The sequence below is a fragment of the Arachis stenosperma genome, chromosome 9, assembly GCF_014773155.1.
Source record: "Arachis stenosperma cultivar V10309 chromosome 9, arast.V10309.gnm1.PFL2, whole genome shotgun sequence".
Taxonomy (NCBI): Eukaryota; Viridiplantae; Streptophyta; class Magnoliopsida; order Fabales; family Fabaceae; genus Arachis; species Arachis stenosperma.
Window position 1 is genome coordinate 97,862,850 of NC_080385.1, and position 10,991 is coordinate 97,873,840.

The 10,991-nt window shown below is 35.8% G+C and overlaps 1 non-coding gene across 1 annotated transcript; it reads left to right on the plus strand.

The window, feature by feature from the left end:
• The first annotated feature begins 3,520 nt into the window (after positions 1 to 3,520).
• Positions 3,521 to 3,624, plus strand: LOC130953273 (small nucleolar RNA R71). Its single transcript, XR_009075445.1, has one exon. It is a non-coding gene; the product is annotated as a small nucleolar RNA R71 (small nucleolar RNA).
• The last annotated feature ends 7,367 nt before the right edge of the window (positions 3,625 to 10,991 follow it).

Below are 10,991 nucleotides of genomic sequence, written 5' to 3' on the forward strand. Positions count from 1 at the left end.
AGTCTCAAGCTTTTCACTTGGACCTGCATGACACAAGCACATGGTTAGGGACATCTTAGTTTAGCCGCTTAGGCCTGGATTTTATTTCCTTGGGCCCTCCTATCCATTGATGCTCAAAGCCTTGGATCCTTTTTACCCTTGCCTTTTGGTTTTAAGGGCTATTGGCTTTTTCTGCTTGCTTTTTCTTTTTCTTTCTATATATATATATTTTTTTTTTTTCGCCAATTTTTTTCGCAAGCTTCTTCTTTTTCACTGCTTTTTCTTGCTTCAAGAATCAATTTCATTGATTTTTCAAATCATAAATAACATTTCTCTTTGTTCATCATTCTTTCAAGAGCCAACAATTTTAACATTCATAAACAACAAGATCAAAAATATGCACTGTTCAGGCATTCATTCAGAAAACAAAAAGTATTGTCACCACATCAATATAATTAAATTAATTTCAAGGATAAATTCGAAATTCATGTACTTCTTGTTCTTTTGAATTAAAAAATATTTCATTTAAGAGAGGTGAAGGATTCATGGATTTTATTCATAGCTTTAAGACATGGTTACTACATACTAATGATCATGAAGTAGAGACACAAAACATAGATAAACACAGCATAAAAACCGAAAAGCAGAAAGAAATAAGAATAAGGAATGAATCCACCTGAGTGAAGGTGGCGCCTTCTTGAAGGTCCAATGGTGCTTTTTGAGCTCCTTTATATCTCTTCCTTGCTTCTGTTGCATGATTCCTAGTAATTTTGGTGTTCCTATCATTAGTTGCTCCCAATAATTATGTGGAGGACAATTTATCCCCTGAGGTATCTCAGGGATCTCTTGATTTGCAGTCAAATGTTCTACCACTGAGCTATAAACCCTTTACATGAGTCTTTCCATCTCCCATGACTCAGAGGTGGAAGCTTTTGTCTTCCATTTTTTTTCTCTTCTTCTTTTTTTTTTTTTTTGGATGTCTCTGGCCTTAGGTGCCATTAATGGTTATGGAAAAGTAAAAAGCTATGCTTTTACCATACCAAACTTAGAAAATTGCTCGCCCTCGAGCAAGAGAAGAAAGAAAAGATGAAGAATAAGAAGAAGATATGGAGGAGATTGAGGGATGTGTGTATTCGGCTATATGGGTGGAATTGGGTGGGAAAAAGAAGTTGAATTAGGTGGGGTGTATGGGGAAGAGTGGATAGATGTAGGTGGTGAATGAAAAACAGAAGGGATGACCATGAATGGAGAGAGAGAGAGGGCGAGGTAGGTGGGGATCCTGTGGGGTCCACAGATCCTGAGGTGATCCTGTGGGATCCACAGATCCTGAGGTGTCAAGGAATTCCATCCCTGCACCAAATAGGCATGTAAATTGCCTTTGCACACCATTCTGGCGTTTAAACGCCGTGTGGTGCACATTCTGGGCGTTCAACGCCCATGTAAAGCATGTTTCTGGCGTTGAACGCCAGTTTCATGCTTGTTACTGGCGTTCAGCACCAGCTTTTCTTCTCTAGGCACATTCCTGGCGTTCAGCGCCAGAATGTTGCTTGTTTCTGGCGTTCAGCGCCAGAATGATGCTCTATTCTGGCGTTGAACGCCGGCCAGATGCATCTTACTGGCATTGAACGCCAGCCTGTGCTTCCTCTAGGGTGTGATTTTTTTCTTCTGTTGTTTTTGATTCTGTTTTTAATTTTTATGATTTTTTCGTGACTCTTCATGATCATGTACCTAATAAAACACAAAATAACAATAAAATAGAATAAAATAAAAATTAGATAAATAAAATTGGGTTGCCTCCCAACAAGCGCTTCTTTAATGTCAATAGCTTGACAGTGGCTCTCATAGAGCCACAAGGTGATCAGGTCAATGTTGTATAGTCCCAACACCAAACTTAGAGTTTGGATATGGGGTCTTAACACCAAACTTAGAGTTTGGTTGTGGCCTCCCAACACCAAACTTAGAGTTTGACTGTGGGGGCTCTTCTTGACTCTGAACTGAGAGAAGCTCTTCATGCTTACTCTCTTTTGTCACAGAGGGATGGCCATGTGCCTTAAACACAAGGTAGTCCCCATTCAATTGAAGGACTAGTTCACCTCTGTTGACATCTATCACAGCTCCTGCTGTGGCTAGGAAAGGTCTTCCAAGGATGATGCATTCATCATCTTTCTTCCTAGTGTCTAAGATTATGAAATCAGCAGGGATGTAAAGGCCTTCAACCTTTACTAACACGTCCTCTACTATTCCATAAGCTTGTCTCAATGACTTATCTGCCAATTGTAATGAGAACAAGGCAGGTTGTACCTCAATGATCTCCAGCTTCTCCATTACAGAGAGTGGCATAAGATTTATCCCTGACCCTAGATCACACAGAGCTTTTGCAAAGGTCATGGTGCCTATGGTACAAGGTATCAAAAACTTGCCAGGATCTTGTTTCTTTTGAGGTAGAATTTGCTGAATCCAGGTATCCAGTTCACTAATGAGCAAAGGAGGTTCACTTTCCCAAGTCTCATTACCAAACAACTTGGCATTCAGCTTCATGATAGCTCCTAAATATTGAGCAACTTGCTCTCCAGTCACATCTTCATCCTTTTCAGAGGAAGAATAGTCTTCAGAGCTCATGAATGGCAGAAGAAAATTTAATGGAATCTCTATGGTCTCTATATGAGCCTCAGATTCCTTTGGATCCTTAATAGGAAACTCCTTCTTGCTTGAGGGACGTCCCAGGAGGTCTTCCTCACTAGGATTTTCGTCCTCCTCCTCCCTTGTGCATTTGGCCATATTGATTATATCAATGGCCTTGCACTCTCCTTTTGGATTCTCTTCTGTATTGCTTGGGAGAATACTGGGGGGAGTTTCAATGACTTTCTTACTCAGCTGGCCCAATTGTGCCTCCAGATTTCTAATGGAGGATCTTGTTTCACTCATTAAACTAAAAGTGGCCTTTGACAGATCAGAGACTAGATTGGCTAAATTAGAGGTGTTTTGTTCAGAATTCTCTGTCTGTTGCTGAGAAGATGATGGATATGGCTTGCTATTGCTCAGCCTATTGCGTCCACCATTGTTAAAGCCTTGTTGAGGCTTTTGTTGATCCTTCCATGAGAAATTGGGGTGATTTCTCCATGATGAGTTATAGGTGTTTCCATAAGGTTCACCCATGTAATTAACCTCTACCATGGCAGGGTTCTCAGGATCATAAGCTTCTTCAGAAGCTGCCTCTTTAGTACTGTTGGATGCATGTTACCATCCATTCAGATTTTGAGAGATCATGTTGACCTGTTGAGTCAACACTTTGTTATGAGCCAATATGGCATTCAGAGCATCAATTTCAAGAACTCCTTTCCTCTGAGGTGTCCCATTATTCACGGAATTCCTCTCAGAAGTGTACATGAAATGGTTGTTTGCAACCATATCAATGAGTTCTTGAGCCTCTTCAGGCGTTTTCTTTAGGTGAATAGATCCACCTGCAGAATGGTCCAATGACATTTTCGAAAACTCAGATAGACCATAATAGAATATATCTAATATGGTCCATTCTGAAAACATGTCAGATGGACATCTTTTGGTCAGCTGCTTGTATCTTTCCCAAGCTTCATAGAGGGATTCACCATCTTTTTGTTTGAAGGTTTGAACATCCACTCTCAACTTGCTCAACTTTTGAGGAGGAAAGAATTTATCCAAGAAGGCTGTGACCAGCTTATCCCAGGAGTCCAGGCTATCCTTAGGTTGTGAATCCAACCATGTTCTAGCTCTGTCTCTTACAGCAAAAGGGAAAAGCATGAGTCTGTAGACTTCAGGGTCAACTCCATTTGTCTTTACAGTCTCACAGATCTGCAAGAACTCAGTTAAAAACTGATAAGGATCTTCAGATGGAAGTCCATAAAACTTGCAGTTTTGTTGCATTAAGGCAACGAGCTGAGGTTTCGGCTCAAAATTATTGGCTCCAATGGCAGGAATGGAGATGCTTCTTCCATCAAATTTGGACGTTGGCTTTGTGAAGTCACCAAGCATTCTCCTTGCATTATTATTATTTTCGGCTGCCATCTCCTTCTCTTGTTCGAAAATTTCTGAAAGGTTGTTTCTGGATTGTTGTAATTTAGTTTCTCTTAGTTTCCTTTGCAGAGTCCTTTCAGGTTCAGGATCAATTTCAACAAGAGTACCTTTTTCCTTGTTCCTGCTCATATGAAAGAGAAGAAAACAAGAAAAGAAGAGGAATCCTCTATGTCACAGTATAGAGATTCCTTTATGTTATTAGAAACAGAGAGGGGAGAAGAATGAAGAAAAAATGAATAGTCTGTATAAAGAGTAAGGATAGGGGAGGTAAAGAGAAGTGTTAGTAATTAAATAATTAAATAGAATAAGAAAAGAGAGGAAGAATTTCGAAAATAATTTTGAAAAAAGGGGTTAGTAATTTTTGAAAATTAAAGATAAAATATAATTAAAATTAAAACATGAAAATTTTAGTTAATTAAAAAGAATTTTTGAAAAAGAGAGAGATATTTTCGAGAATTGAAGAGGGGGAAGTAGTTAGGTGGTTTTGAAAAAGATAAGAAACAAACAAAAAGTTAGTTAGTTGATTGAAAAAGATTTGAAATCAAATTTTAAAAAGATAAGAAGATAAGAAGTTAGATAAGATATTTATTTTAATAAAAAGATATTTTGAAAAAGATTTAATTTTTTTTAAAATGACTTAACTAACAAGAAACTACAAGATAAGATTCTAGAATTTAAAGATTGAACCTTTCTTAACAAGAAAGTAACAAACTTCAAATTTTTGAATCAATCACATTAATTGTTAGCTAATTTTCGAAAATTTGATATAAAGATAAGAAAAAGATTTTGAAAATATTTTGAAAAAGATTTTTGAAATTTTTCGAAAATAAGAAAAAAATAAAAAAGATATAATTTTTGAAAAAGATTTTGAAAAGATAAGATTTTTGAAATTGAAATTTTTGACTTGACTTGTAAGAAACAACTAATTTTGAAAATTTTTGACTAAGTCAACCCAAAATTTCGAAAATTTGGGGGGAAATAAGGGAAAGATATTTTTTTGATTTTTGAATTTTTAATTATGAGAGAGAAAAATAACAAAAATACTCAATGCATGAAATTTTTAGATCAAAACAATGAATGCATGCAAGAATGCAATGAATGTCAAGATGAACACCAAGAACACTTTGAAGATCATGATGAACATCAAGAACATAATTTTGAAAAATTTTTTGATGCAAATAAAACATGCAAGACACCAGACTTAGAAATCTTTAATGCATGGATACTAACAAACAAAAGATGCATAAGAAAAACAACAAACAACACAAAGCAAGAAAACATCAAGATCAAACAAGAGGACTTAACAAGAACAACTTGAAGATCATGAAGAACACTATGAATGCATGGAATTTTCGAAAAATGCATGAAAAATTTTTAAAGCATGCAATTGACACGAAACATAAAAATTGACTCAAGACTCAAACAAGAAACACAAAATTTTTTTGGATTTTTATGATTTTATTAATTTTTTTGGATTTTTATTAAATTTTTTTTCGAAAATATAGTTTGGAAAAAACGAAAAAGAAAAGAAAAATTTTGAAAAAGTTTTTGAAAAGAAAATTACCTAATCTGAGCAACAAGATGAACCGTCAGTTGTCCATACTCGAACAATCCCCGGCAACGGCGCCAAAAACTTGGTGGACGAAATTGTGATTCATATGTTCTAGGCACTGTTAGAGAAGCTTTTTCTTTCCACAACTCCGTTCAACTTAACCAGCAAGTGTACTGGGTCATCCAAGTAATACCTTACGTGAGTAAGGGTCGATCCCACAGAGATTGTTGGTATGAAGCAAGCTATGGTTACCTTGTAAATCTCAGTTAGGCAGATTAAATAGTTTTGGGTTTCGAAAATTAATAATAAAAAGAAAATAAAATAGGATAGAAATACTTATGTAAATTAATAATGGGAATTTCAGATAAGTGTATGGAGATGCTGTGCTCCTCTTGAATCTCTACTTTCCTATTACATTCATCCAATCCTTCTTACTCCTTTCCATGGCAAGCTGTATGTAGGGCATCACCATTGTCAGTAGCTACATCCCATCCTCTCAGTGAAAATGTTCCTATGCTCTGTCACAGCACGGCTAATCAGCTGTTGGTTCTCGATCATGTTGGAATAGGATCCATTGATCCTTTTGCGTTTGTCATCACGCCCAGCAATCGCGAGTTTGAAGCTCGTCACAGTCATTCAATCCCAGAATCCTACTCGGAATACCACAGACAAGGTTTAGACTTTCCGGATCCTCATGAATGCCACCATCTATCTAGCTTATACCACAAAGATTCTGTTGGGGAATCTAAGAGATATGCGCCCGGCCTAAGGTAGAACGGAAGTGGTTGTCAATCACGCACGTTCATAGGTGAGAATGATGATGAGTGTCACGGATCATCACATTCATCAAAGTTAAGTGTAACGTATATCTTGGAATAAGAATAAAAGAGAATTGAATAGAAAGTAAGAGTAATTGTATTGAAACTTGAGGTACAGCAGAGCTCCACACCCTTAATTTATGGTGTGCAGAAACTCTACTGTTGAAAATACATAAGTAAAAGGTTCAGGCATGGCCGAATGGCCAGCCCCCTTGAAGGTGATCAAAAGACCGAATGGTCAAGAGATATCTCATACAATAGTTAAATGTTCTATTTATAATAAACTAGCTACTTAGGGTTTACATAAGTAAGTAATTGATGCATAAATCCACTTCCGGGGCCCACTTGGTGTATGTTTGGGTTGAGATTGATCTATCCACGAGCTGAGGCTTTTATTGGAGTTGAACTCCAAGTTATGACGTGTTTTGGGCGTTCAACTCCGGATCATGACGTGTTTCTGGCGTTTAACTCCAGACAGCAGTATGTACTTGGCGTTCAACGCCAAGTTACGTCGTCAATTTCCGAATAAAGTATGGACTATTATATATTGCTGGAAATCTCTAGATGTCTAATTTCCAACGCCGTTGAGAGCGCACCATTTTGAGTTCTATAGCTCCAGAAAATCCATTTCGAGTGCAGGGAGGTCAGATTCCAACAGCATCAGCAGTCCTTTTGTCAGCCTTCTTTCAGAGTTTTGCTCAAATCCCTCAATTTCAGCCAGAAATTACCTGAAATCACAGAAAAACACACAAACTCATAGTAAAGTCCAAAAATGTGAATTTAACATAAAAACTAATGAAAATATCCCTAAAAGTAGCTTGAACTTACTAAAAACTACCTAAAAACAATGCCAAAAAGCGTATAAATTATCCGCTCATCAGGCATTTAGAATATATTATTTCTTTCTATATAATATGTATAAGCTTTAGATTTGTTGTAATCTTTTATTAATCTTTGCTTTATGGCTAGAGGTAAGGCTTATGGTAATTAGAGTATTACTCCATTGAAGGGTGACAAAGTCCAGCTTTTAGAGGAGATGCTACGAAATTTTTATAAAAATTAGAGATTTGGTTTGAAGTGTTATTTAGAAAAGTTTGGATTCAAGAATTATCTTATTCGATTTCAATTTATTAAGAAAAGAAATGAATTATGTTTTGGAGTTTTATTCATTAAGAAAAGTTTTATATTTTCAGTTTGATTTATTAAGAAAAGAATTATACCATTTGAAATTCAATTTATTAAGAAGAAAATTTTGTTTCGAATTTGATTCATTTGAGAAAAGAATTATGTTTTGAGTTTGACTATTAATAAAAGAGTTATATTATTTTGACCTCGATTTATCAAGAAAAAAATTATACTAGTTTGAGTTTGATTAATTAAGAAATAAATGATGTTTTGAGTTCGATTTGATATGAAAAAACTTATGTTTGAGTTTGATTAAAGAATTACCTTTTGAGGAATTTTGGTGAATTTACAGTATTTGAATTTGATTGATGAGGAAAGATGACTTTTAGGTCTTGGAAATCATTGACTTGAGAATGAAGTTGAAAATGAGTTTTATGCAATTATTTTAAATTTGAGAGTTATGCTTTTGGACATTTCAAATGGAATTGAGGAATGGATTATCGATGTTAATTTGAGACTTTTGATTTCATGAAAATGAGTTTTATGAAAGAGAAATAGATTTAACTTGTTCTTTTAAAAGAGATCTTGACAATTGAGCTTCTGGGGTAGATGCAAGGATTATAGTTTTGTCCCGCTTACTCCCAGTCGGTATTTGAGCTTTTGGGGTAATATGCAAAGATGGTGGTTTTGTCCCACTTTCTCTCAGTCAGAATTGAGACTTTGTTTACCTTCCGTCACAAGATGTGGCCAAGCACTTACACCTTCCCGGATGTTTGTCCCATGGATATTGATCAATGAATGAGTTTCAGCTTAGGGATGCACGTACCAAGGGACTGTCCAAGGTTAGCTATCGAACATGTCGGGTTTGGCTATATAATTGATAGATGAGCGCATTGGCCATAAGACAGGCATGCATCATGATGGAGAACAGAAAGTGGTGAATTAAAAATTATTAAATTAATTACGTTGCCAGTATAGTTCTTAACTCACCGAAAATCTGCCTATCAATTTAGAAATATGTCACAGAGAATTTAAATTAAAAATTACTGGGAGTTTGAGTCACAGGTCGTCTCCCAACGAGTTGTAGGAAAGTGTGCTATTTTATTAATTAGATGTTTCCAAAAAGTTGAGTTAAGTAGATGGAAAATTAAATTGAGGAAATTTGAATAATATAAATAAAAGCCTTGACTGGGAGTTGATTAGTTGGAATCTCTATTATTGATGGAGTGATTTTAGGATTAATTTATAATTAATGGTTGTTCTGTTTAGTTATCCTTTACTAGGTAAAGGAAATTCAAACAAGTTGGAATGATAGATCTGTTCACGAGTTGCAACCCACTTAGTTCAAAGGGATTGGTGTTAGTGACAAGATAGCAATCCAACAGTTAACCCAATTACAAATTCTCTTTCAATCCTTCCAACTCAAGAGTTCCTTTCAATCAACTCCCCATCAAGTGAGGGGAACTACTCGCTCATTGTAAATAATAAATCCATAACATATGAAAGGGAATAAAAAGAAGACATGATTATTGGAAGGTAAAATGGATTAAAATGAAAAAAATAATTCTTGTATTAAATAATCATAAAAGTATTCAAATGACAAAATTGAACAAAGCAAAGAACATGGAAGAAATAAACCAAGTTAAGAGAACGAACTAGAATGACGAAGTCTTGATGAGGAAATAACTCTTCTCAATGTTCCAATGCTAAGACCAATTGAAAATTAAATTCTAAAACCTAAAGAGAAAAACCTAAAGGAGGAGTGAAAACTAGATCTAAAACTGAAAACTGTGTAGAATGAATGTTGTATTCTGTTTTGGCATGTTCTCTGGCTTTAGTCTACTGTTCCGGGCCGAAAACTGGGTCGAAATCAGGTCCAAAATCGCCCCCAACAAATTCTGCAGATTATGCAGATCGCACATGTCACGCGATCGCGTCACCCATGCGGACACGTCACTCGCGCTTTTCCATGTCACGCGTCTGCGTCGTCCACGCTACCGCGTTGCTTGAGCTTTTCCAATCCGCGCGGCCGCGTGAGCCATGCGGCCGCGTCACTGCGTTTCCTCCCCTTCGCGCGGTCGCGTGAGCCATGCGACCGCGTCACTTCTCGCTAGTTATCTCCTCAAATTCTTGTGTTCCTTCCATTTTTGCCAGCTTCTTTTCCAATCTCCCATTCATTCATGCCCTGTAAAGCCTGAAACACTCAACACACAGATCACGGCATCGAATGGAATAAAGGAGAATTAAAAATACATAATTAAAGTCTCTAAGAAGCAGTTTTCAACCATGTAATAAATTCAGGAAGGAAATCTAAATGCATGCTAATTTAATGAATAAGTGGGTAAGGATCATGATAAAACCACACAATTAACACACAATATAAACCATAAAATAGTGGTTTATCAACCTCCCCACACTTAAACATTAGCATGTCCTCATGCTTAATTGAAGGAGATAAAGTAGACAAGTATGAACATGTAGAAACTCATGAAATGCAATGCAATCCTATATATGTAAATAAATGCAACTATATGATTCTTGCCCACTTGATCAAAAGCAAATAAGCTCTTCGAAACAATTACAAATCAAATTCCACTAATTCTACCCTTATACAGTAAAACAGATAAAAATGCAAGAGGATAGCCTATGAAAGCAGGGAACATGAAAATTCAAGCATTGAACCCTCACTGATAATGTATGTACGCTATAATCTCTAGTGTATAAGGTAATCACTCTATCCTTCTCTAATCATGCTTTCTAACTTTTGTTTTTCTCCTAACCAATCAACAACAGTTAATATACCAATGCAAACATCATCAGGTCTTTTCAAGGTTGTAATGGGGCCAAGGTATAGGTAGGCGTATACATATGGTTAAGTGAGCTGATAAATTGAATCTTTAATTAACCCAAGCTTCAACCCAACCTATATATTTTTAATGTAATCTTAAAGTTCATACCTAGCTACCCAGAATTTCCTTTTTTTCAATCCATACTCATGTATCAGTTTGTATTTTGATTCTATCATATGTGCATTGATCTTTGAATTCTGAATTCAACATTGGGGTAATTTTGTCCCCTTATTTATTTATTTATTTATTTTTTCTTTTTTTACACGTTAAAATAAATATAGCTTATCAATGCACATAGATTTTTTTATTCTTATAGTTTCACATGAGTAGGTATCCAAATTCCCATTAAATTTTCATGACACATTCCCTTAACAACTTTTGTTCCCACAATTTCCCATACCTAACTAGCACACACAATTCTATCTTAAGCTAACCAAAGATTCAATTTGGGATATACAATTGTTTTTCAGCTTAAGGTTAGTAATATGGTAAAATATAGAACAAATGGGATTTAAAGGCTCAAAGTGGTTAACAAAGGTAATTAAAAAGGGTAGGCTTAATTTGGATAAGTGAGTTTAAACAAATAATGGCCTCAAACATGTGCAAGCATGTAAATAT